Genomic DNA, 27,547 nt, shown 5'->3' with positions numbered 1-27,547 from the left:
GTGTGGGGGTAATTATTACCCTCCACAGTTTTGTAATTGGGGGGCTATTTTAACCCTCCCAAATATAATTTTAATTAATTAACCCCTTATTTTAAATTTATTTTATAGGCGCAGCTAAATGATGGTCCAGTGGAAGGGTCAACCGGGTGGGCACCCTATGTCCACTAAGGGTGGCACTGGCCGGATAGGTTTAAGGTTGGGGTTAGGGTTAAGGGTTGGGGTTAAGGGTTAGGGTTTTAGGGTTAGGGTTATGGTTAGGGCTTAGGGTTAGGGCTTAGGGTTAGGGAAAGGGTAGGGGTTTAGGGTTAGGGAAGGGGGAGGGGGGGACTCCCCAAGTACGCACGGGCCTACCCCATAGTGGTCGGGCGCCCACCCATTGGCAACCCAACCAACGCCATCGCTGCTAAAAATTATGTGGCTTGGATAAGCCTACATGGCCTAATTATGCGGCTTCAATAAGCCTGCGGGGCCTAATAATTCGTGGCTAAAATAAGCCTACTTTTTTTATTTATGTATATGGGCCTTAAAACATTAAACACGGGACCTTGTGTCAGGTTCCGACACGTGTTTCGGGCTGCTCTGCCCTCATCAGGAAACCAGCAATCAGTTTTTTATTTTGTTTTTCAGGGGGTGACGGAGACGAAGGACCCCGAAATATCCCACACACCAGGCAGCCAACCCGGAGGAACAAGGGGAATAATTATAACACCAACAGGTAAGTATTTGCCTTTATATTGACCTCCAATAAGGTTCAATAATCATTCAATAATGCTTTTTCCTTTTTAGATGAAATGGCACCCCCACAGATCTGACCTTCTAGAAATGCGGCTCGGGCGTGGCACCACCAAACCTAAGCCGGCCTATGAAATAAATGGCACCCCCTACAGATCTGGCTAACCGCCCTATTTTGGCTATGGCGCCCCCCCTGTGGTGTCATGCAAATCCCCGGTGTCCCCCAGAGGCACCTCCCAGTGCCCGAGACCCCCGCAGGGTCAATCCATCGCCATCCTGGCCGAATCCCATATGAATACAAATAATTTTACCAGCACTGTGGCCCATGTCCTTCCTCCTCGAAGGCTTGAGGGAAATGAGGGTGACACAGTGGGGAGAAGGTGTATATATGGGGGTTATTATAACCCTCCATAAAATTGTGTGGGGGTAATTATTACCCTCCACAGTTTTGTAATTGGGGGGCTATTTTAACCCTCCCAAATATAATTTTAATTAATTAACCCCTTATTTTAAATTTATTTTATAGGCGCAGCTAAATGATGGTCCAGTGGAAGGGTCAACCGGGTGGGCACCCTATGTCCACTAAGGGTGGCACTGGCCGGATAGGTTTAAGGTTGGGGTTAGGGTTAGGGGTTAGGGTTAGGGGTTAGGGTTAGGGTTAGGGTTAGGGTTTAGGGTTAGGGTTAGGGTTAGGGTTTAGGGTTAGGGTTAGGGTTAGGGTTAGGTTAGGGTTAGGGGTTAGGGTTAGGGTTAGTGTTAGGGTTTAGGGTTAGGGTTAGGGTTAGGGGTTAGGGGTTAGGGTTAGGGTTAGGGTTGGGTTAGGGTTAGGCGTTAGGGGTCCCGGGCTGGATTAAATTGGGGTAAGGCTAGGGGTAAAAAAAGGGGGGGGGGTTTGTTTTTTATGGGGTTTAGGGTTAGGAGTAAGGGTTGGGGATTAGGGTTAGGGCAGGTTTTGTGGTTGGGGTTAGGGTTGGGTTAGGGTTTAGGGTTAGGTGTTAGGGTCTAGGGTTGGGTGTTAGGGTTTGGGGTTAGGTGTTAGGGTCTAGGGTTGGGGTTAGGGTAGGGGTTGGTATTAGGGTTAGGTGTTACGGTCTAAGGTTGGGGTTAGGGTAAGGTTTAGGGTTAAGTGTTCCGGTTTTGCGGTTGGGGTTAGGGTTAGGTGTTAGGGTATAGGGTTGGGTGTTAGGGTTTGGGGTTAGGTGTTAGGGTCTAGGGTTGGGGATAGGGTAGGGGTTGGTATTAGGGTTAGGTGTTAGGGTCTAAGGTTGGGGTTAGGGTAAGGTTTAGGGTTAAGTGTTCCGGTTTTGCGGTTGGGGTTAGGGTTTAGGTTTGGGTTTTAGGGTTATGCTTTGGGGTTAGGTGTTAGGGTCTAAGGCTAGGGTTTAGGGTAGGGGTTAGGGGTCGGTGCTAGGGTTTGGGGTTAAGTGTTAGGATCTAGGGTTGGGGTTAAGGTTAGGGCCAAGGGCTTGGTAGAAGGAGTTAGGGTTAGGGTTAGGGTTAGGGTTAGGGTTAGGGAACCCTAGGTTTGGAACCCTACTAGGTTCTGGTTGGGAGTGTGAGGGGTAGGGGTTAGGGGTCAGGGATGAGGGACAGGTAATGGTTAGTTTAGGTAGTTTAGGTAGGGGTGTTTTGGGAGACCCCCATGCCAACCTGTATGCACTGGCCATCTATGCCGTACAGTCAACCGTTGTTATTTTTCATTGAGGCCCCGTGGATATGCTGTATTCAGCTTAATAATCCAGAGTCTTTCAGCTCTTTTACGTTGTGCTGTGGACCAGTTAGGGTTAGACTGAAGGACCATGACCCTGCAGGCATCCCAACCATGGTCAAGGAAATGCTGCACCAGGTAAGTATCTGTTCTTTTTTTATTTAAAATGTTATATTTATGTTGTGCCATTCTTGTTAAGATGGTGTTGCCTGTCTCTCCGACATATTGGCTTCCACACTGGCAACAGCTAATCAGGTAAGTGCAATTTTTCGACTGTAATGTACCCGATTTCTGCGTGGGGAAAACTTCCATACTCCATCTGTTTTGTACACAATCCAATTGGTGGAAGCCTGTAAACTGGTTTCTGGTTATGGGGTCCCGCGTGGGTTTAAGTTGTGCTCTTACTAAACAATCCTGTAAATTTTTATTTTTTCTATAGGCTGCTATAAGTGTATGTGTTCTAAGCGTTTCTGTTTGTCCCAGCGTTTGTAGGAGGTTGGATCTGACCATCCTTGTTAACCTGGTGGTGGCCGAGGAATATGTGGTAATGAAGGGAATGGTGGGTCCAACTAGTTGAGGTTTGGGTGATTGGTACGTTTTTAACATCTTTCTTAGGAAGGACCTGTTGTACCCTCTAGGTCTCAAGGCTTTGAAGAGTACCTGCGTTGCCTCAAAGAAATCCTGTTCCCGGGTACATATCCGCCGGAATCGCAGGAGTTGGGATTTAACCAAACCAGCATAGGTGTGTCTGGAGTGAAAGCTCCTTTTGTGTAAGAGGGCATGCGTGTCCGTGTCCTTAAAGAAGACCTTTATGTCCAGTTTCTGGGATAAGGCGAAAGTTGGGCCCTTATAGGTAGTGGTGTCTAGGAAATCCACGGACTGCAGGTTGACAGTGGACTTCACCTTAATAGATGGGTTATGGTTATTCAATGTGTTGACAAAGTCTTCAAAGTCCTCATCAGAATAGGTCCACACTCCCCAGATGTCATCCAAATACCGGAAATAATGTAGAGGCCGTTTGTGACAGCGAGACAGAACTGAGGCCTCCCATTCTGCCATGAAAATGTTGGCATAGGCCGGGGCAAACTTCTTTCCCATGGCTGTACCCTTAATTTGTAGGAAAAAGTCCCCATTAAATTCAAAATCATTTCTAGTTAAATTTATTTCCAATAATTGAATAAGTTCCCTATCCGGTCTATTTTTATCTGGGTATTTTAAAAAAATATTAGTAATGGCTTGTATGCCTTCCGAAATGTCTATGTTTGTATATAGGCTGTCAATATCCATGGTGAAAAGATAGGCCTGCGGGGGGATATTTAAATTTTTAATTATTTGGACAAAATTGTAGGTGTCTTTTATATAACTAGGGTGACGGGTTGAGAGGGGATTTAAGTAATAATCTAAGAATTGGGCCGTATGGTAAGTCTCGCTGCTACAGTCCGAGACTATAGGCCTGCCTGGGGGAATTTCATGGGGTTTACTCCATTTCGTTGGGTCCTTGTGGATCTTTGGGAGCATATAAAATATTCTGGCCCTTGGTTGTGCATTTCCTATTAGATAGGACTTCTGTTTAGAGTTAATAAACTTCCGATTATATAGGGACTGTATTATGTTTTTAACCAAAGGAATTGTTTCAGAAAAAATAGGGTTTTGTAGTTTTTTATAATAAGTGGTATCCTGTAATTGTCTATATCCCTCCCATAGATATTGTTCCCTATCCATAATTATAATTGCACTACCCTTATCAGCTGGCTTAATTATAATATCCTTGTTGTCCTTTAGTTGTTTTAAGGCCTCCAGCTCTTCCGGAGTGAGGTTGGGTTTTTCTCGAGAAGGTTTAAATAGTCCTTGGAAATCCACTAAGTCCCTTTCCACCAAGGTAAGTATTTCTATGGGTAATTTGTCTGGAGGGGGAACCCAATCTGATTCTGGGGTGAAAGGGGGAGGGGTTGAGTCTACACTATTATGGAAATAAGCTGCTAGTTTTAGTCTCCTGTGATATTTTTGCAGATCCAATCTTGTGTGTAGTAATTGCCTTTTTCTACCAGTAGATGGCGCTGGAACAAAGGTCAAGCCTTTCTGGAGCAAGGTAAGTTGTGGAGAGGTAATTTGAAATTTCTTTGCTAAGATTATGACACTTTTAGTCTCCTCCTGCATTGGCAGGCTTATAGGGGAAGTTAATTTAAATGATTAAGCCAATGTTTGAGCATGTTTTCTGCTGTTTCTTTTGTCCAGTGTATTTTATCTATATCCGTATGGAATTGATTCCCAGGGAGAGCTGGTATGTGTTTTAAGATGTTTTTTATGTAATTGTTTAGGATACCCAGTTGTGTTTGTTCCCATTGTGGGAGCAGACTTGAAAAATTTAATTCTGGAACCCAAATTTCTGCCAGAGGAAATGTTTGTTTAGCCATCCTAAGGGCTGCCTGCAGTTGCTTTATGGCTGTGTCCTTGGCACTTTGTGCCCGATTATTGATGCCAAAGGATAGTATGACCAGTGTCACTTCAGAGGTGGGAGCGGTTTTGGCCAATACGCCCTCTATGTGTCGGAATGTAGCCCCTGGATAGCTATCAATTTGGAGGTCATTCTTAATAAATGGAGGCATTTTAGACAAGTTAGAGTCACCTAGGAACAGACACTTTTTTTGGACTTCTAAATTCCAGGCTGTCGTCTTCCTAGTTGTGACAATATGTCTATTAGGTCTGTACATCTGAATATTCCCTTGCTGACCGGGGGAAGTGGCAATCAAGCGAACCTGTGTTGCTCCCCTCAGGCTAATGACAGTGCGAGGGCTCAATCCGACCTTTGGACTTTCAGGACTAGCCTGAAGACTTCCCTCCTGTTCCTCCAATGGGGTCAGATCATCTTCCTGTATCGTGCAGGGGTTTGACTGTCTGTCACAGGATGGGTTCCGTGGAAGCCGTTGTGGCTTTAAAGGGTCAGTTTCAGTTTGTTGTTCTGAGGAGGGGGAGGCAGGGGGGGTTTCTTCATCCTCTGTTAGGATATGGGCCCTGTCATCTGGAACCGGGGACCAATCACTATGGCGTTCAGTCATAGTGGAGGTCGTTCTAGTAGGTCTGACCAATTCCAGATTGGGTGCTATAGGCTGCGACAACTGGGTAGACACAGCATGAACTTCGGCCTGGACCACTATCCTTTTTCTAATCGTGTGCTGTGGAGGAGAAGTAAAGAGGGACTGTGGGCTTTCCTGGGGCCCTGTCATAAAATTAGTCTCCTCAGAGTTAGGGGGAGGAGTGGGTGTAAGGGACCCTGTCGACACCACTAATTTGTGTGCCTCATGTATAGTCTTGTCCTTCAGTTTCTTTCCAATACCCCTTTTAGCCCATGTAATGGCCAAATCAAAACAAGTTTCCCACTCCTGGGAAGCAAAGAGCTGGAGTTTTGCCAGCTCTGCTGCCAGGGCATCCTCATAATGTTGTCGGTGGATCAGCATTGTAGTTTGGGCCCAATATTTGGCATTACCTTCCACCAAGGTTAATGTTGTGGGATTAGGTAGTGCCGGCTTTATAATATTGGCCAGAAACCCTTCTAATTTTGTAATCATAGGCGGCTGCCCCTGTGCCACATTACCTTTGTGATGTAACAGTTTAATTATACGAAGAATGGCCCGAGCTTTTAACACAAACTCTGGGTCTGTGGAACGCTGGGGTCTAGTCTCCGGTTTATACCTCGTGTTGAGGTTTGTGTTTCGCAGGAACCGGGGGGCCCTTTGTGTCCTGGTGCCCACTCTGTCCTGTCCCTCCGCGGTATAACCACGTTTGAAATTAAATGTCTGTGCGGGTCCAAAATGGACCCGCGGTTCAAAAAATTGTGGTCCACTGGACCTTTGCTGAAAATATCCATGGTAAGTAGGAGCTGGCCTCCTGTATCTGCCATATTTCACAATATGTGCATAGGAAGGTTTAGTCTCCCTCTGCATAGGGCGCTGTGAGTGGTGGTATGGACGGGGTGCTGGCCAGTCCGAGCGCTGATCCGCACGTCTGGGTCTGCGGGTCACCACTGCGGGTCCCGGGCTGGATTAAATTGGGGTAAGGCTAGGGGTAAAAAAAAGGGGGAGGGGGGGGGGGGTTTGTTTTTTATGGGGTTTAGGGTTAGGAGTAAGGGTTGGGGATTAGGGTTAGGGTTAGGGTTATAATCATAACCCTAACCCTACCCAGAATTTCAACATTGAAATTACGAATTTCCTCATTAACCCCAACCCTAACCCTACCCAGAATTTCACAGTGAAATTTTGTAATTTGTCATTACGCCCAAAACTACTGACATTTGGTCATTACTACTGACATATGGTCAAAACTACTGACATATGGCCAAAACTACTGACATATGGCCAAAACTACTGACATATGGTCATTACTGACCATAACCCTAACCCTACTGACCGACCCGGTGAGTGCCACATTTTCAACATGTAGATCGTGGATCCAAATTTACACATGGATATGACGGATATGCTGACTAACTTAGGAAGAGCCACATTTTCAACCTGTATATCATGGATCCTTATTAACACATGGATATGATGGTTATGCTGACCGAACCGGTGAGTGCCAAATTTTCAACATGTAGATCGTGGATCCTTATTTACACATGGATATGACGGATATGCTGACCGAACCGGTGAGGGCCACATTTTCAACATGTAGATCGTGGATCCTTATTTACACATGGATATGACGGATATGCTGACTAACTTAGGGTTAGGGTTAGGGTTAGGGTTTAGGATTAAGGTTAGTGTTAGGGTTAGGGTTTAGGTTAGGGTTATGGTTAAGGTTAGGGTTATGGTTATGGTTAGGGTTAGGCTTAGGGTTAGGGTTAGGGTTAGAGTTAGGGTAAGGATTTAGGGTTAGGGTTAGAGTTAGGGTTAGGGTTAATTTTAGGGGTTAGGGTTAGGTTTAGGGTTAGGGTTATGGTTAGGTTTTAGGGTTTAGGGTTAGGGTTAGGTTTAGGGTTACGGTTTGGGTTAGGGTTAGGGTTAGGGTTAGGGTTTAGGGTTTAGGGTTAGGGTTAGGGTTAGGGTTTAGGGATTAGGGTTAGGTTTAGTGTTAGGGTTAGGGTTAGGGTTAAAGTTTATGGATAGGGATGGGGTTAGGGTTAGGGTTTAGTGTTAGAGTTAGGGTTATGGTTAGGGTTATGGTTAGAGTTAGGGTTTAGGTTAGGGTTAGAGTTAGGGTTTTAGGGATAGGGTTAGGGTTAGGGTTAGGGTTAAGGTTAGGGTTAGAGTTAGGGTTAGGGTTTGGGTTAGGAATAGGATTTGGATTAGGGTTAGGGTTATGGTTAGGGTTAGGTTTAGGATCAGGATTAGGATTATGGTTAGGATTAGGATTAGGGTTATGATTTGGAATAGGATTAGGATTAGGATTAGGGTTTGGATTAGAATTAGTATTAGGATTAGCTTTAGGATTAGGATTAGGATTAGGATTACGATTTGGATTAGGATTAAGGTTAGGATTAGGATGAGTATTAGGATTAGGATTAGGGTTAGGATTAAGATTAGGATTAGGATTAGGATTAGGGTTAGGATTAAGATTATGGTTAGGATTAAGATTAGGATTAGGATTTGGTTTAGTGTTAGGGTTAGGGTACTGGTTAGGCTTAGGGTTAGGGTTAGGTTTAGGGTTTAGGACAGGGATAGGTTTAGGGTTAGGGGTTAAGGGTTAGGGTTAGAGTTAGGGTTTAAGGTTTAGGGTTAGGGTTATAGTTAAGGTTAGGGTTAGGGTTAGGGTTAGGGTTAGGGTTAAGATTAGGATTAGTATTAGGAATAGATTTTCCGAGTTTTTATTCTCTGCTGAGTCCCAAGGTTTTTCTCAACACTGCTGTGATTTTCGTAGGTCTTAAACCCCATCCTCCTCTTGCTTTTGTTGTGCAAACACACCCATTACCTGTGAGGATTTGCACATTTGCATTTTTACTCAGAGTAGCTCAAATTCAAGGCTGGCTAAACCTCTGTGTGCGACATGGAAACCTTCACAAAAGTCTGCTACATCTATACCAAATATCCCACACACTAACTGACCAGCAAATATGAAATCACAAAATATATGGAAGCACTAGTCTGTTTTATTTATTAAAAAATTGAGTGTTTCAAACTTTGCAGTGTTTGCAGACCCAGTGACCATCTTCCCTGCATTTGGCGCAAGTGAATTTGTAGCACTTTGCACTGGTAAACCTGCTGAGGTTTCTGTTGCAGTTCTCCTGTACCTAACACTGAGTTGTCCATATAAGTCCGGGCATAGCAGCAGCCTTCCTCTGTCCCTATGCCATTTGTGGCATATATTGGCAATGGAATTCCTTGGCTAGATGACTCAATCTTCTTTTGCCTTCCCACACTGTCCATGCCTTGTATAGAACGTAGGAATTTGCAACCACCAGGTCCAGCATGTTGTAAAATACAGATACTGGTCACCTGCATGTTGCTGCTCTTACGGAATACATGCGCGTCATTTGGCCCAACACATTTACACCACACTATAACAGTCTGCTGTTATAGTGTGGTGTAAATGTGTTGGGCCAAATGACCAATGGAGAGAGAGAGAGTGAGAGTGACCATTGGTGAGAGAGAGAGTAGTGAGTGTATTTGCTTTTACCGTCTTTCTATATAGGCCTGTATAGTACATATCAGAAAACATTGTAGCACTGATGTAAAATTATACACACATTCACATACCTTTATGTGGTTATAGTCTGTTATCGTATTGGGTTTCCTCTTTCTGACTTCACAGATTGCCACATCTTGGTCCAAGGATATCAGAACACACAAAATCTTGTTTTTTTAGGTGCATAAATTGTCAAGGAGACACTGCCACTTCTAAGCACTGACGCGGAGAATTCATCTTCCTGTGCAGTGTCCTTTGAAATTGGAGGAAGTTCATACCAAACTTTATTCCCTGTGCTCAGTAGTGTTGTTTTGCGCTGAAGCAGTCTGTGTCACAGTGCCAGTGAGGTGATGAAATTGTCTGTTGTGACATTTCTCCCGTCATCCAGAAAAGGCTCCATCAGACCATGACCATGTTCTCTACCAGCTTCTCCCTTTTCTGGTGACTGGGGTGCTTTCCGCATTTGGAACGTATTTGGTCTCCAAATCCGTGTCCATCAAGAACTTGATCCAAAATTTCTCCTGCTTGGATGCGATATACCTCGTGGACAATGAACCTTGGTCGAGAACAGCAGTACATCTATGTTCATGTGTTCTCCTGGAGTATAACTTTCTGCACTGTTTTTGGTGAAAGCTGGCAGAGAACGTGGTCATGAGTCTGATGGAGCCATTTCTGGATGACGGGAGAAAGTCACAATGACAATATCTTCACCTCACTGTCATTGTCACACACACTGCTTCACATTTCTGGGCATGGTTTATGGGCATGGTTCACGTTTGCCGTATACTTCCACCATTGGCAAAGGACACTGCACATGGAGAGGAATTCTCCACGTCAGTGTTTAGAATGGCGCGCATGTATTCAGTACGAGCAGCTTCAATCAAGTGGCAAGTAGCTGTGTTTTACAACATGCTGGACTTGGTGGCCGTGAATGCCAACGTTCTGTATAAAGCATCTACAGGGAGGAAAGTAAAAATATTGTTTCCGATTCTTCTAGCCAGGGAATCCATTGCGAAATACAGGGATGATGGACACTGGGTTTTCAAACGCTGCAAACACAGACTTTGAATGATAGACAGACTGTGTGGGACAGTAACCACTGAGACAAAAGGTAGAAAGATGACGATGCATGTCAAAAACCATGGACCATGACTTCACTCAGCTTATGACATTAATATACAAACATTCTTTGGAGACTGAAGTGTTAGCATGTTCTCATTATATTCATTTTATTCTATTAGCAACTTTTCATTCTATTTTTACTCAATGTCTTTAATAAATAACACAGACAAGTGTTTCCATATATTTTGTGAATGTGCGTCTTTTCATATTTACAGGTCAGTCAGTGTTTGGGATATTTGGTATAGATATGGCACACTTTTGTTAAGGTTTCCATGTCACACACAGAGGTTCAGCGTGCCTAGGATTTCAGCTACTCTGAGTAAAAAATGCAAATGTGCCAGGCCTCACAGGTAATGGGTGTGTTTGCACAACAAAAGCAGGAGGAGGATGGGGCTGAAGACCTGCGAAAATCACAGCAGGGGTGACAAACACCTTGGGACTCAGCAGAGAATAAAAACTCGGTAAATCTAGTGCTAATCCTAACCCTAACACTAACCCTAACCCTAATCCCAATCCTAATCCTAATCCTAACCATAATCCTAATGCTAATCCTAATGCTAATCCTAATCCAAACATAATTTAAATCCTAACCCTAATCCTAATCCTAATCCTAACCCAAATCCTAATCCAAATCGTAATCCTAATCCAAATCCTAATCGTAATCCTAAATCTAACCCTAACCCTAACTCTAAACCCTAACCCTAACCCTACCCTAGCCTTAGTTTGCTAACGATAATTTGGGGATATAATGTTAATCAACAGGCTGTTGAAGAGTAGGAAATATGCCTATGTGTAGTTTCCTCTACTACAGGAGATCACAACTGTCATAAAAACACATGGTCATATCTGAATATGCCATCATTTTTCTTACCCTAACATCAGTTTGCTAACCCAAACTCTAATTTGGGGCATTAATGTTAATCAATATGTCGTTGTAAAGTAGGAAATATGCTATTAAAACATGCTAAACGAAGGACTTCCGGCTATGACGGCCAGCTGAGAAGACGTGTCTCACACTGCTCTGTCTTAATTACTATAATATGCTACTAAGAATACTGCCAATTACAAAAAAACCTGGTAGCATAGTTTTGAAGTTAATAATATAATGTCGAAGTCTGGCAAAGTGCGAAAAAAAAATAGGAAAGCGACGAAGATATCTGTTGATCGGATTTGCGGTGAGACACAGAAATATAACGAATATATGTCGGAGAACGCGACCAGTGGTGTAGTAGTGAAAGCGGATGAAATATTAGCTGCCATAAATCCATGAAAACTGAATTTTCATCCAGATTTGATGGAATTATGACTGCGATAGAAAGTATGAAGGAAATGATCGACTGCAATGAATGAGTGTTGCCAGCTGAATTGAGGATATCATACGCGGAGGACGTGGTTGCTCTCTTGCAAGCTAAAGTAAATCAGTTGTAGTCAAAAAAACAAGTCACTGTAGGATGAACTCGTGGATTTGGAAGCCACATCTCGCTTGAAGAACTTAAGAATGGTAGGCCTTCCGGAAGGTGACGAGGGACGAGATGCATGCTCCTTTTTGGAGAAGTGGATTCCAGAGGTGTGGTATGCTGTGACGTTACAGTCCTCAGGTATTATCGAAAGGGCGCACAGCATTGGACCCATGAAGGACTCCAAGGCGCCGCCGTGAACGCTAATAATGAGGTTTCTGAACTACAAGGATAAACAAGCGGTCATCGTGGTATCGATTGTATGAAGTCAGGAAAAAGAGCAGGACCAGACGGTTTCCCAATATATGTGTATAAAAAATGGAAAAGTAAACTGCTAACTCCTCATGGAAATGTTCCTTGAGACATTTCAGGAAGGTAGTTTCACAACCTCTATGAATAATGATCTAAATTACCTTATTGCCAAAAACAGGTAAATCCTCTAACAAATGTGAAAATAAGTTAAGTTTGTTATATTCTGACCTTAAGATAATATGTAAACTTTAGGCAAAAATGGTTACAAAAATTATTGCCAAACATTATTAATAAAGATCAAAATGGATTTATAATGGGAAGACAGGGATTTCACAATGTAAGAAGGGTAATAAACATTATTCACGCTACTAATGCGATTTCAGATACAGCAGTCCTATCATTAGATACCGAAAAGGACTTTTCAGTGTTTTAGAAAGATTTGGACTTGGAGATAGCTTCAAGAAATGGGTTAAAGTAATATACAACAACTCAACCGTAGATATTTTGGCTAATAGAAATATTTCAAAACCAATAAAAATTAATAAATGTTGTCGACAGGGTTGCCCACTCTGACCTTTGTTGTTTACGCTAGCAATTGAACCTCTTGCAATTGGAATAAGTTCAAATCAGCAAATTTGTGGAATAACAATAGGACAGACAGAACGCAGAATATCCTTGTATGCTGACGATTTCATACTATTTGTCAAAATTAAGTAATTCAGTTCCGGCAGTGCTGCAGCTAATTAAAACGTTTGGTTATATTTCTGGTTTATAGGGTAAACAACACAAACTCGTCTACAATTCTGCTAATTCAAATGAATGAAGAAATCCAATTTTGGAGGAAAATGTTTAATGTTGATCAGTTTAAATTCTTGGGATTACAGATTTTGCCAAGATTGGAAATTATTGTTGATTCCAACTATGAACTTTTAATGGAAGAATTTAATGAATCAATTGATAGACGGATGCCACTTCCAGTATCTGTAATTGGGAAAGTTAATATTTAATTATATTAATATTATATTTAAATGAACATACTACCCAAACTACTTTATTTATTTCAAATATTCCCTTATCGCCTCCTTCAGGATTGTTTTCAAAGGTCAAACCCATGTTTGTCAGCTATATATGGAACAATAGGAAGGCAAGACTTCGTTTATATTTGTTTTATTTACCATTTGACAGAGGAGGTTAAAAATGTCCAAATACATTGTGGTACTACTGGGCAGCACAACTGATGTCTACTATGTTCTATTTTTCTGCAAATGAGTCGCCGCATTGGATAGAAATGGAATCTCATAATCTAACCCTAACTTTTCCCTCATATACATATTCGGACACAAAAAAATTACGGGAAAGAACTAAAAATCGAATTGTAAGACATATTAATAGATATAGTATGCTGTATAAAAATATTTAAATGACTCTCATTCATTATCTCAATATAGTCCAAGATGGGTGAATCAGTTCTTTGTACCAGGAAGAGCGAATGCAATGTTCAAACTGTGCGAATCGAAGGGACTTAAAATGATCTCTGTTTGACGTAATGTGATTTTATGTTGTCTTTTGAGGCGTTGAAGTTTAAATTTACTCTTAATAGGAAACATTTTTTTCAAATACCTCCAGCTGAGATGCTTCGTTAAAGTAAGTCAAGATAATGCTCTTAGTTGGCCTTCACTTTCATTTTTAGAAAAAATTATGATAAAGGATAATCTGATAAAAGGTATTATATCTGAATTTTATGAATTGCTAACAGCTTACTCACCTGAGAATTCACAATATAAGTTGAATGCATGTAAGGAAGTTTTACAATTAGAAGTTTCAGAAGAAGATTGAATGAAGCTTGTACTAAAGTTCACACAATGTCGATTAATTCACGGCTTAAATTTATACAGTATAAATGGGTAATGCGGAAGTATATAACACCGGTTGAATTAAACAGTCGATCTACGGATCGGTGCGGCGTCAGCAGTCATGCGGGCTCTGCATCGGTCTGTCATGGTGAAGAGAGAGCTGAGCCAAAAGGCGAAGCTCTCGATTTACCAGTCGATCTACGTTCCTACCCTCACCTATGGTCATGAGCTTTGGGTAGTGACCGAAAGAACGAGATCGCGGGTACAAGCGGCCGAAATGAGTTTCCTCCGCAGGGTGGCTGGGCTCTCCCTTAGAGATAGGGTGAGGAGCTCAGTCATTCGGAAGGGACTCAGAGTAGAGCCGCTGCTCCTCCGCATCGAGAGGAGCCAGATGAGTTGGCTCGGGCATCTGATCAGGATGCCTCCGGGACGCCTCCCTGGGGAGGTATTCCGGGCATGTCCCACTGGGAGGAGGCCCCGGGGAAGACCCAGGACACGCTGGAGAGACTATGTCTCTCGGCTGGCCTGGGAACGCCTCGGGGTCCCCCCAGAGGAGCTAGACGAAGTGGCCGGGGAGAGGGAAGTCTGGGTCTCCCTGCTGAGGCTGCTGCCCCCGCGACCCGACTCCGGATCAAGCGGGAGATGATGGATGGATGGATGGATGAATTAAACAGATAAAGACATACCAGACATATGCAGATAATGTAAGGAAGTTATAGGAAGTTTGTTTCACTGTATTTGGCAATGCAAAATTATTCAAATATTTTGGGAAAACATAAAGTCATAATTGAAAAGATAATTTTAAAGCAATTTGTACTGGACCCTAAGCTTTTTCTGCTGGGATTATACCTAGAGAAACATAATTATAGTAGAAGTGAACAAATATTTATCGACCTCATTGTCCTTTAATAAAATAAAATGTATAGCTCTGTTATGGACTAAGATGCACAGACCAAGTACTAATCAGTGGATAAGACAGATGTTGTCGAGTCTTCCATTAGAAAAGATAACGCAAAGGCCAAACAATATTTATTTGAAAGTATATGGAGTCCGTTCATTATCTATATTAAAGAATTGGATTTAATGGATAATGAAGTGGATGTCTAATCTTAACGGACAAAATCAGTACCGACCTCAAAGATTGATAAAGTGTTTAACATATTTGTTTCATTTAGTATTCAGTAGGATTATAAAAGCCAACTTTGAATTGATTACCATGGGCAGAAACAGGAGTAATATTCTTGTTTAGTGTTGTTTTGTTTTTCTTTTTTCTCTTTTCTCTTTTTTTATCCCTCAAGAGTAAATGCAGCAATCTTATGTTTGTATGATATTTGGAAAACTGCACAATTGTAAAAGGCTTCAATGTGCCTTATATTTCAATGTCTTTAAAAAATGAAAATAAAATAAAAAATTATTGTAGACAAAAACATGCTAAACTATGGTTTCCAATCCTACAGTTGAGATGACCAGTCATAAAAATACATGTTAATGTCTGAATATTCCACAATTTTTCTAACCCTAAGCCTAGCCTCAGTTTCTAATGCTAATTTGTGGCCTAAATGTTAAAAACAGGCTGTTGAAAAGTAGGAAATATGCTATTTAATCATACTAAACTGTGGTTTCTATCCTACAGGGGAGCTGATTTAGATTCATAAAACCATGGCTAAATTTCATCAAGTAATGGTTTAAATTCCACGCTAATGATTTTCCATCATAAGGACTTTTCCACCAAGACTTTTGCATATCATGAGATTCTGACAGTTTAATGAAATCATGGCTTAAATTCATGACGGAATGAATTAATATAACAAGAGAATGACTTACCATCGAGAAATCATCTCGTGTTTCCTTGCAATGAAGTCATACTCATATGAAGAAATCTTGACAGTTTCATGAAATTATGGCTAAATTCAAGGAATCAAGGAATAACTTAATATCACGACAATGACTTTCCATCAAGGAAACATTTGAGACTTTTTTATATCATGACATTTTGACTCAGTTTCATGAAACCATGGCTTAATTTCATGACGGAATTAATTATCACAAATGGCTTACCATCGAGTAAAACTCATATTTCCGTTCAATGAAGACTGCTTCATATTATGATATTCTGAGGTAGTTTTTTGAATCCATGGCTAAATTTCATCGAGTAATGGTTTAATTTCACGAGAATGACTTTCCATCATAAGGACATCTTCATGGATTCACTGTTTCAAGAAACCATGGCAAAATTTAATCAAGGAATAGCATAATTTCAAAAGAGAAAGATTTTCCATCAAGGAAACATCTCGTTTCCTTTGATTTGAGACTTCTTCAATCTTGAAATCTCTACTTCGTTTCATGAAACCATGGCTTAATTTCATGACGGAATTACAATATTAGAAGAGAATGACTTACAATCTAGTAAACATCTCATGTTTCCTTGTAATGAAGACTTCTACACATCATGAAATTCAGAGGTAGTATCATGATACAACGACTTAATTTCATGACGGAATGAATTAATATCACAAGTGAATGACTTTCCATCGAGTAAGGATCTCATGTTGAAGATCAATGTTTCAATGAAATCATTACGTAGTTTTATGAAACCATGGCAAAATTTCTTCGATGAAAATTTCACGAGATAGACTTTCCATCAAGGAAACATCTCATTTGTCCTTGGAATGAAGACTTCTTCATATCATGAAATTCTGACAGTTTCATGAAACCATGGCTTAATTTCGTGACGGAAAGAATATTACTTAATCTGACCCTCACTAAAGCGGCATGGTATGGAAGCCCGTTTCCGCCACAAAAAGAAAAAAAATAAGTCATAATAACGAGAAACTTTCTCATTATTACGACTTAGTATCTCATAATAACAAGAAACTTTCTAATTTTTTCGACTTAGTTTCTCGTTATTATGAGATACTTTCTCATTAGTACGACTTAGTATCCCATAATAACGAGAAACTTTCTCATTTTTACGACTTAGTTTCTCGTTATTATGAGATACTAAGTCGTACTAATGAGAAAGTATCTCATAATAACGAGAAACTTTCTCATTATTACGACTTAGTATCTCATAATAACGAGAAACTTTCTCATTATTACGACTTAGTATCTCATAATAACGAGAAACTAAGTCGTACTAATGAGAAAGTATCTCATAATAACGAGAAACTAAGTCGTAAAAATGAGAAAGTTTCTCGTTATTATGAGATACTAAGTCGTACTAATGAGAAAGTATCTCATAATAACGAGAAACTTTCTCATTTTTACGACTTAGTATCTCATAATAACGAGAAACTAAGTCGTACTAATGAGAAAGTATCTCATAATAACGAGAAACTAAGTCGTAAAAATGAGAAAGTTTCTCGTTATTATGAGATACTAAGTCGTACTAATGAGAAAGTATCTCATAATAACGAGAAACTTTCTCATTTTTACGACTTAGTTTCTCGTTATTATGAGATACTTTCTCATTATTATGACAGTTTCTCAGGAGAACCTTATGAATGTGTACAACAAGTTGAGGTGACTGTGGCTAGAGTTAGCGGAGTTATGTTTGCTAAGCATATTCAGCAGTACTTTAAACGGGGCTTCACAAATAAAGAAATACTAACGTTGCTGAAAGAGTTACATGGAGTTCAAATTAGCAATCGAACCCTCGAGCGAATTCTGTACAGACGTCAGCTTTGGAGAAGAAAGAACAAAACTGACGAGGCTGATGTGGCAGCATTCATTCAACAACAGCTACAAACATCGGGTCAGTCGCACGGCTATAGATGGATGCATCAGAAATGTTGGTTACATGGGATTATTACTGACAGAGAGACAGTTCGCATGATATTGCGATTACTAGACGGTCAGGGAGTGGATCTAAGGGCAAATAATCGACTGCGTCGGAGAGTGTACAATAGCCGTGGTCCCAATTACGTATGGCACATCGATGGATATGATAAGTTAAAACCGTACGGCATTGCCATAAGAGCTAAATGTTGAGTGATGTACTGATGCTAACGACGGGTTTTCCCGGAAAATAATTTGGCTCGAATCTTACAAAACAAACAATGATCCACGCGTTATTGCGGGATATTATATAACAGCTGTTTCTGAATACGAAGGATGCCCTACAAGAGTCAGGCTGGACCATGGAACGGAGAACAGTTATATCGCAGATATGCAAAGATTTTTTCAGTCCAATGAAAATTTTGCGGCACAGTGTGTCTCTTTAGGCCCAAGTACTACTAACCAACGAATTGAAAGATGGTGGCTCACTCTCCGAAGCCAGTGCGCACAATTTTGGATGAACATCTTTGACAGTCTCAAAGAAGATGGACATTTTATGGACACGTTTCTGGACAAATCGCTGATCCAGTTTTGTTTCCAAAACATGATTCAGGTAGGCATAACATAGAACACCAATCACACACAATGGCAATGTAAATTATGGCTATAAAATTATTGCACATATTCCAGTTTGTAGTGCATGCAAAGCAAAACAATACGTGTACATTTGCTGTCATAATAATGTCAGGTTGTGCTGTATTTTCAAATGCATTATCGTAGCATTTTACATAACAGCCGATCTTAACTGCAGTCTTCTCTTGGGCCACTTTGCTATAACTTTTTAATCATTCTGAAATATATTCTTATGACCATGTGCAATAAGTTATTTCATACCCTGATTATGATATCACGCGCGAACGTCATTTATACAAGTCACAGTCGGCGTATGGAGCAACTAACATTAAAAACGTCTCACTGTCGGCAGCTTTCTCCCATCGTTCACTTAATAGAGCTGAGGCGGTTCGTTCAAGACCGATATTTCAGCGGTGTATTGCAACACCACGAAATAAACGCCAGAGCAAATTTTATTTTCCAATTCCATGACTTTTCCATGTTTTTCATGACTGTTCTTAACCTGTACATTTATACATTACAGTTCACGTATGCATTACCATTACAGTACTTGTTTTTATACGTAACCAGATTGCACCACCTTGAGGTGTAAATAGCCTATTATTTCTTCTGTCTTCAGGAGGAACTGGATGAAATTGCGTCTGCATGGAACAATCACAGAATAAGACCAGTTCACAACTCGAGGTCCCCTAACGGACGTCCCTTACTGATGTATACAGTACCTCATTTATATGGAGCTACAGATTTGTTGCAGAATGTGAACCCTGAGCTGGCTGACTTGTGTCTTGAAGACTGTTTGTTTAAAGATTATCCTTGTGATGAAGATGTATTTCATGTTTGTGTTGAACTAATGTCAGAGTATAATCTGTCTGTGTCAGATGATGTCTATGAAATGGTGGACATGTACATTAGACTTAGAGAGCTAATTATTAGTGAACTAAATGTTGAGTGATGTACTGATGCTAAAAATGTCAATTGAAATTATCACATGGAATATATGCATTTATATTCATACTGATTTCAATGAGAATTTGTAAAAGTACAAAACAGACTCATTCTAAATTTAAATTCACATTGTATTATTTATTAGTCCAAACACTGTTTATTAGTCCATTTTTTGTCTTAAATTACTTTGTTTTAATGTATTCCTGTGCAATATCCAATACATTAACAGAAATAAACTGTATAGAGTGAAAATAAAGTGCACAGCACCAAAACATATAAGTTTCTTATAACGATAATTATATATATAAAAAAATCTCAGAATAAAATGTCTAAAACATCTGAACATTCAAATTAAACTTCTTGAATTCAAAAGACACCTAAGCATAAAATGTCTAAAACATCTGAACACTTGCATTAATCTAAATTAACACTAGCATTTACCCTTTTCTTTTGGATTTTTCAACTTTTCCTCCTTTTTGTTGGGTGTTGACACTTTAAACAAATAAGTCTAATTCAAACAAAAGATAAAGGTTCAGGGCTACAAAGTCACTCAGTGTAGGTAAAATGTTTCAATACAAAATGTGCACAATTGTGTGTCCATGGTGTAACTGATATAATCAAACTTTACATGGAACAAAGTTAACAAACACTACATTGTGCATTTTAAGACATGCATGGTACACATTTGCGTAAGTCACAGTGGACTTTCAGTACCACAAACTTTTTAAACAATGTCCATTACCCATACATTTGATTCCAGAACTTTGTTGATCTCTGATCTGAAATCTAGATAACTGTCATAGTGGAGTGACAATTCCAACACACAGCCACAAGTATGCGCTATAGGTCTCCGCTGAAAGCTTTTTATTTGCGTAAAGATAATGCTAATGATTTTACCAAGAAATAAATCAGATCCTGTGCAAAATCTGAGAAACAGCGACAGTCGTTGCGGGTCAGACTCCCTCACATATGTAGTTACATACCTCTGAATGTCCTTCTCCTGGGTGTTCAGTGCCTCTGGGAAGGAAAGGGACTTCACAACTTTTCTGCTTGTCGGAAGCAGATACTCGTAAGTTGTTAAAATCTGCTCAATTTCTAGCCCAGCAGTTGAAAGTGTGGTTGCCCACTGATCAATGACATATGCAGGTTCTTGGAGCAGCTTTTTGTGTGCTAGCTCTTGAAGGATATCTCCAAAATTGTTGGCTGTTGGCCTTTTCCTACACAGGTAATTATCCAAAATCTCAAGTAATTCATCCTTGTCAACACTGTCAAAGTCTGATCGCCAAGATTCGAAAACTGCTCGGTCTCCTTCTGGAACAAACTTGAGGAAATTTTCAATTAAATCACTCTTGATATACCCAGAGGCTGCTTGTTCCAAAATCACTGGAGCTAGTCTGACAGGAAGATACTTTTCCTTCCGCCATCCAAAAGCTATTATACGGCCAACACTTTCCCACTGTGCTTGGCCAAAATCGTGACGAAGAAAAGGCACTTTCAAAGAACTACCCATGGTGCACTGGTCGTAAAAGTCATGCCAGAATTCAGAAAGACAGTCCCTTACTACTCCTCCATCATCATGCCCCATCTCAAAATTTCCATCTGGCAGTACAAGCTGGATTTTCACATTTTTGCTTAGAATACTTTCATCAGAAAAATGTGAAATAAGTTCAAGAAGTACATTTCCACGGTGAACAACTAGAATTCTTGGTGTTTTCTGACTTTCAGGAGACATAGGCAGTGTGTCATCCATGCTTTGCTCAGTAATGCCTCTATGATTATCTGTGACGAATGTAACTACGTTACTGTCTTCCAAAAGATCCAAAGTAAATGGTTCAGTGCTCACTACCTCTGTGGAGTGAAGAAAAGATATGCTTTGGGTGCTGGAAGTGTCTCTCTCATTCCCAATGTAGATAACATCTGGTACATCTGCATTTTGGGATGTATGAGATGACTGTTCTATAATGGGGTGGAACTCTCAAAATCCTGAAAACTTAAATTTTCTTCAGAAAATTCTACATTTGCATTCCCCTGATTTTGTGTACTATTTTTTGTTTTTGTTGCCAAGTAGAACCTAAGAAGTGGCAATTTAGTGTCTTCGTACAATTTCCCCACTGTTGCACTTTCATCCACTGACATTTCCTGATAGTCTTTCAAGTCAAACTCAAATTCTGTGGTGTTCCCTTTCACATTCTTTCCATTTGGAAAAAAGAGACATGTCGCTTCTTTTATCAAATCTGCTTTGCTAGAATCCTTTGAGACATCAATTTTCCGTGTGCCCCCACCTTTTCTTGTTCTCACCTGTTTTAAAACCTTTTCTTCATCATCATAATGCATCCACCCCAATTCTATCTTCCTTACACTTTTCTCCGCATTTTTTGTGACCAATTTTTGAGTTGAGCCTTTTCCATATTCCTCAGTTCTTTGTTTTTTGGATAATTTGGATTTTAGGCGATCAAAAAGCTTTGATTTGCGAGTTTGGGGACAATCTTCCTGCCGCCTACAAAATCCAAGCACGGCCAGACGATCTCCATAAGATGGCAAGTATGTCTTCAGTTGCTCATCTGTCATCAGTAGAATGACACTGACATCAATCTAAAGAAAACAAATAGTGCAATACAATCATCTATTTAAATATGCACAGTATTACATACATTTTGTTCTTTCCCATTATTGATATTGCAAGTCTGTTTAAACATACATAAATGAAAGCCAATTTTAATGCAACAAAGTATTTAAGTACTGTCACAGATTTAGAAACCAAGTACAGTGTGTGTGTATGCCTACGACTACCACTCATTTTGACGCTAAATATTACTGTAATTTAGGTTTAGTTAAATCTTACCTTTTCCTGTTCCAATTTTTCAATTGTTTCTTCTGGAACATTTCTTTGTCTTAAAAACTGTATCAAGTCACCCATTTCTGTGGACATATGCATGTTACAATTTCTTAGGATCATTGCCTGGTGGTGCAGTAAAATCACACCGATAACATAGCACAGAGGTGTTTAGAACAGATCAAATAACAGATTAAATTTCAAAAGCATACATTCGAAGAACCTCTTGTTAAAATCCCCTAATTTAACCAATAAAAAACAATGCGTGAAAATGAAATTTTAAGAAGTTTTTACATATTCGACCGCCCACCAAATATGAAACATTACGCTTGGTAAATAGATCACACTTTGCTTGACATACAAGTAGCCAGACATGCAAACCTAATACACTAATCTAACTAGCTTTGTCTAACCGCAGTAAATAACATTTGCAGTTAACTCTATGCTGTATTCACTTGTGGTCTTAAATCACGAAGAACTGTATTCAGCACAATTTGTAAGTTTAAATTATTTTATTTATAATTCTAAAATCTGATCACGTGGACTGGCACTTATGCTAGATCTAGTTTATTAAGAATGCACAATAATAAATTGCAGTGAATTTTCCAAAAAACGCCATAGCATTAAAAACAACTGTAGTATGTGTTCTCGCAGACACTTTAGGTTGCTCTTTGGTCACAACGACTTTGGGAAACTCTCTCCCTATTAGCTATATCACGTTAAGCAGCCTACCCGAAAATCTAAACTGAGAACCATAAACTTGCCACCATGAAATTACGAATAACACAACTGCACTTACCTTAGATAATGATGCGCAAAATACCATGCCCGCCATAAACGTAGTCGAAGATTTGGAGCTTCCTCCGGAAACGGAAAAAGCCTCAGGTCATTTAAATCGAAGTCATGAAAAAAAAAAATTCTCGTTGTAAAAAAAAAAAAAATATCGTTAGAAAAAAAAAATTCTCGTTGCAAAAAAAAAACGTTTCTCAAAATAACGAGAAACGTTCTCATTTTTACGACTTAGTTTCTCGTTATTATGAGATACTAAGTCGTACTAATGAGAAAGTATCTCATAATAACGAGAAACTTTCTCATTATTACGACTTAGTATCTCATAATAACGAGAAACTTTCTCATTATTACGACTTAGTATCTCATAATAACGAGAAACTAAGTCGTACTAATGAGAAAGTATCTCATAATAACGAGAAACTAAGTCGTAAAAATGAGAAAGTTTCTCGTTATTATGAGATACTAAGTCGTACTAATGAGAAAGTATCTCATAATAACGAGAAACTTTCTCATTTTTACGACTTAGTATCTCATAATAACGAGAAACTAAGTCGTACTAATGAGAAAGTATCTCATAATAACGAGAAACTAAGTCGTAAAAATGAGAAAGTTTCTCGTTATTATGAGATACTAAGTCGTACTAATGAGAAAGTATCTCATAATAACGAGAAACTTTCTCATTTTTACGACTTAGTTTCTCGTTATTATGAGATACTTTCTCATTATTATGACAGTTTCTCAGGAGAACCTTATGAATGTGTACAACAAGTTGAGGTGACTGTGGCTAGAGTTAGCGGAGTTATGTTTGCTAAGCATATTCAGCAGTACTTTAAACGGGGCTTCACAAATAAAGAAATACTAACGTTGCTGAAAGAGTTACATGGAGTTCAAATTAGCAATCGAACCCTCGAGCGAATTCTGTACAGACGTCAGCTTTGGAGAAGAAAGAACAAAACTGACGAGGCTGATGTGGCAGCATTCATTCAACAACAGCTACAAACATCGGGTCAGTCGCACGGCTATAGATGGATGCATCAGAAATGTTGGTTACATGGGATTATTACTGACAGAGAGACAGTTCGCATGATATTGCGATTACTAGACGGTCAGGGAGTGGATCTAAGGGCAAATAATCGACTGCGTCGGAGAGTGTACAATAGCCGTGGTCCCAATTACGTATGGCACATCGATGGATATGATAAGTTAAAACCGTACGGCATTGCCATAAGTGGATGTATCGACGGGTTTTCCCGGAAAATAATTTGGCTCGAATCTTACAAAACAAACAATGATCCACGCGTTATTGCGGGATATTATATAACAGCTGTTTCTGAATACGAAGGATGCCCTACAAGAGTCAGGCTGGACCATGGAACGGAGAACAGTTATATCGCAGATATGCAAAGATTTTTTCAGTCCAATGAAAATTTTGCGGCACAGTGTGTCTCTTTAGGCCCAAGTACTACTAACCAACGAATTGAAAGATGGTGGCTCACTCTCCGAAGCCAGTGCGCACAATTTTGGATGAACATCTTTGACAGTCTCAAAGAAGATGGACATTTTATGGACACGTTTCTGGACAAATCGCTGATCCAGTTTTGTTTCCAAAACATGATTCAGGTAGGCATAACATAGAACACCAATCACACACAATGGCAATGTAAATTATGGCTATAAAATTATTGCACATATTCCAGTTTGTAGTGCATGCAAAGCAAAACAATACGTGTACATTTGCTGTCATAATAATGTCAGGTTGTGCTGTATTTTCAAATGCATTATCGTAGCATTTTACATAACAGCCGATCTTAACTGCAGTCTTCTCTTGGGTCACTTTGCTATAACTTTTTAATCATTCTGAAATATATTCTTATGACCATGTGCAATAAGTTATTTCATACCCTGATTATGATATCACGCGCGAACGTCATTTATACAAGTCACAGTCGGCGTATGGAGCAACTAACATTAAAAACGTCTCACTGTCGGCAGCTTTCTCCCATCGTTCACTTAATAGAGCTGAGGCGGTTCGTTCAAGACCGATATTTCAGCGGTGTATTGCAACACCACGAAATAAACGCCAGAGCAAATTTCATTTTCCAATTCCATGACTTTTCCATGTTTTTCATGACTGTTCTTAACCTGTACATTTATACATTACAGTTCACGTATGCATTACCATTACAGTACTTGTTTTTATACGTAACCAGATTGCACCACCTTGAGGTGTAAATAGCCTATTATTTCTTCTGTCTTCAGGAGGAACTGGATGAAATTGCGTCTGCATGGAACAATCACAGAATAAGACCAGTTCACAACTCGAGGTCCCCTAACGGACGTCCCTTACTGATGTATACAGTACCTCATTTATATGGAGCTACAGATTTGTTGCAGAATGTGAACCCTGAGCTGGCTGACTTGTGTCTTGAAGACTGTTTGTTTAAAGATTATCCTTGTGATGAAGATGTATTTCATGTTTGTGTTGAACTAATGTCAGAGTATAATCTGTCTGTGTCAGATGATGTCTATGAAATGGTGGACATGTACATTAGACTTAGAGAGCTAATTATTAGTGAACTAAATGTTGAGTGATGTACTGATGCTAAAAATGTCAATTGAAATTATCACATGGAATATATGCATTTATATTCATACTGATTTCAATGAGAATTTGTAAAAGTACAAAACAGACTCATTCTAAATTTAAATTCACATTGTATTATTTATTAGTCCAAACACTGTTTATTAGTCCATTTTTTGTCTTAAATTACTTTGTTTTAATGTATTCCTGTGCAATATCCAATACATTAACAGAAATAAACTGTATAGAGTGAAAATAAAGTGCACAGCACCAAAACATATAAGTTTCTTATAACGATAATTATATATATAAAAAAATCTCAGAATAAAATGTCTAAAACATCTGAACATTCAAATTAAACTTCTTGAATTCAAAAGACACCTAAGCATAAAATGTCTAAAACATCTGAACACTTGCATTAATCTAAATTAACACTAGCATTTACCCTTTTCTTTTGGATTTTTCAACTTTTCCTCCTTTTTGTTGGGTGTTGACACTTTAAACAAATAAGTCTAATTCAAACAAAAGATAAAGGTTCAGGGCTACAAAGTCACTCAGTGTAGGTAAAATGTTTCAATACAAAATGTGCACAATTGTGTGTCCATGGTGTAACTGATATAATCAAACTTTACATGGAACAAAGTTAACAAACACTACATTGTGCATTTTAAGACATGCATGGTACACATTTGCGTAAGTCACAGTGGACTTTCAGTACCACAAACTTTTTAAACAATGTCCATTACCCATACATTTGATTCCAGAACTTTGTTGATCTCTGATCTGAAATCTAGATAACTGTCATAGTGGAGTGACAATTCCAACACACAGCCACAAGTATGCGCTATAGGTCTCCGCTGAAAGCTTTTTATTTGCGTAAAGATAATGCTAATGATTTTACCAAGAAATAAATCAGATCCTGTGCAAAATCTGAGAAACAGCGACAGTCGTTGCGGGTCAGACTCCCTCACATATGTAGTTACATACCTCTGAATGTCCTTCTCCTGGGTGTTCAGTGCCTCTGGGAAGGAAAGGGACTTCACAACTTTTCTGCTTGTCGGAAGCAGATACTCGTAAGTTGTTAAAATCTGCTCAATTTCTAGCCCAGCAGTTGAAAGTGTGGTTGCCCACTGATCAATGACATATGCAGGTTCTTGGAGCAGCTTTTTGTGTGCTAGCTCTTGAAGGATATCTCCAAAATTGTTGGCTGTTGGCCTTTTCCTACACAGGTAATTATCCAAAATCTCAAGTAATTCATCCTTGTCAACACTGTCAAAGTCTGATCGCCAAGATTCGAAAACTGCTCGGTCTCCTTCTGGAACAAACTTGAGGAAATTTTCAATTAAATCACTCTTGATATACCCAGAGGCTGCTTGTTCCAAAATCACTGGAGCTAGTCTGACAGGAAGATACTTTTCCTTCCGCCATCCAAAAGCTATTATACGGCCAACACTTTCCCACTGTGCTTGGCCAAAATCGTGACGAAGAAAAGGCACTTTCAAAGAACTACCCATGGTGCACTGGTCGTAAAAGTCATGCCAGAATTCAGAAAGACAGTCCCTTACTACTCCTCCATCATCATGCCCCATCTCAAAATTTCCATCTGGCAGTACAAGCTGGATTTTCACATTTTTGCTTAGAATACTTTCATCAGAAAAATGTGAAATAAGTTCAAGAAGTACATTTCCACGGTGAACAACTAGAATTCTTGGTGTTTTCTGACTTTCAGGAGACATAGGCAGTGTGTCATCCATGCTTTGCTCAGTAATGCCTCTATGATTATCTGTGACGAATGTAACTACGTTACTGTCTTCCAAAAGATCCAAAGTAAATGGTTCAGTGCTCACTACCTCTGTGGAGTGAAGAAAAGATATGCTTTGGGTGCTGGAAGTGTCTCTCTCATTCCCAATGTAGATAACATCTGGTACATCTGCATTTTGGGATGTATGAGATGACTGTTCTATAATGGGGTGGAACTCTCAAAATCCTGAAAACTTAAATTTTCTTCAGAAAATTCTACATTTGCATTCCCCTGATTTTGTGTACTATTTTTTGTTTTTGTTGCCAAGTAGAACCTAAGAAGTGGCAATTTAGTGTCTTCGTACAATTTCCCCACTGTTGCACTTTCATCCACTGACATTTCCTGATAGTCTTTCAAGTCAAACTCAAATTCTGTGGTGTTCCCTTTCACATTCTTTCCATTTGGAAAAAAGAGACATGTCGCTTCTTTTATCAAATCTGCTT

This window comes from Brienomyrus brachyistius, unplaced genomic scaffold, assembly GCF_023856365.1.
Source record: "Brienomyrus brachyistius isolate T26 unplaced genomic scaffold, BBRACH_0.4 scaffold159, whole genome shotgun sequence".
In the NCBI taxonomy this organism is placed as follows: Eukaryota; Metazoa; Chordata; class Actinopteri; order Osteoglossiformes; family Mormyridae; genus Brienomyrus; species Brienomyrus brachyistius.
The sequence above is the reverse complement of the archived record's forward strand: the minus strand, read 5'-3'. Positions refer to the sequence as shown.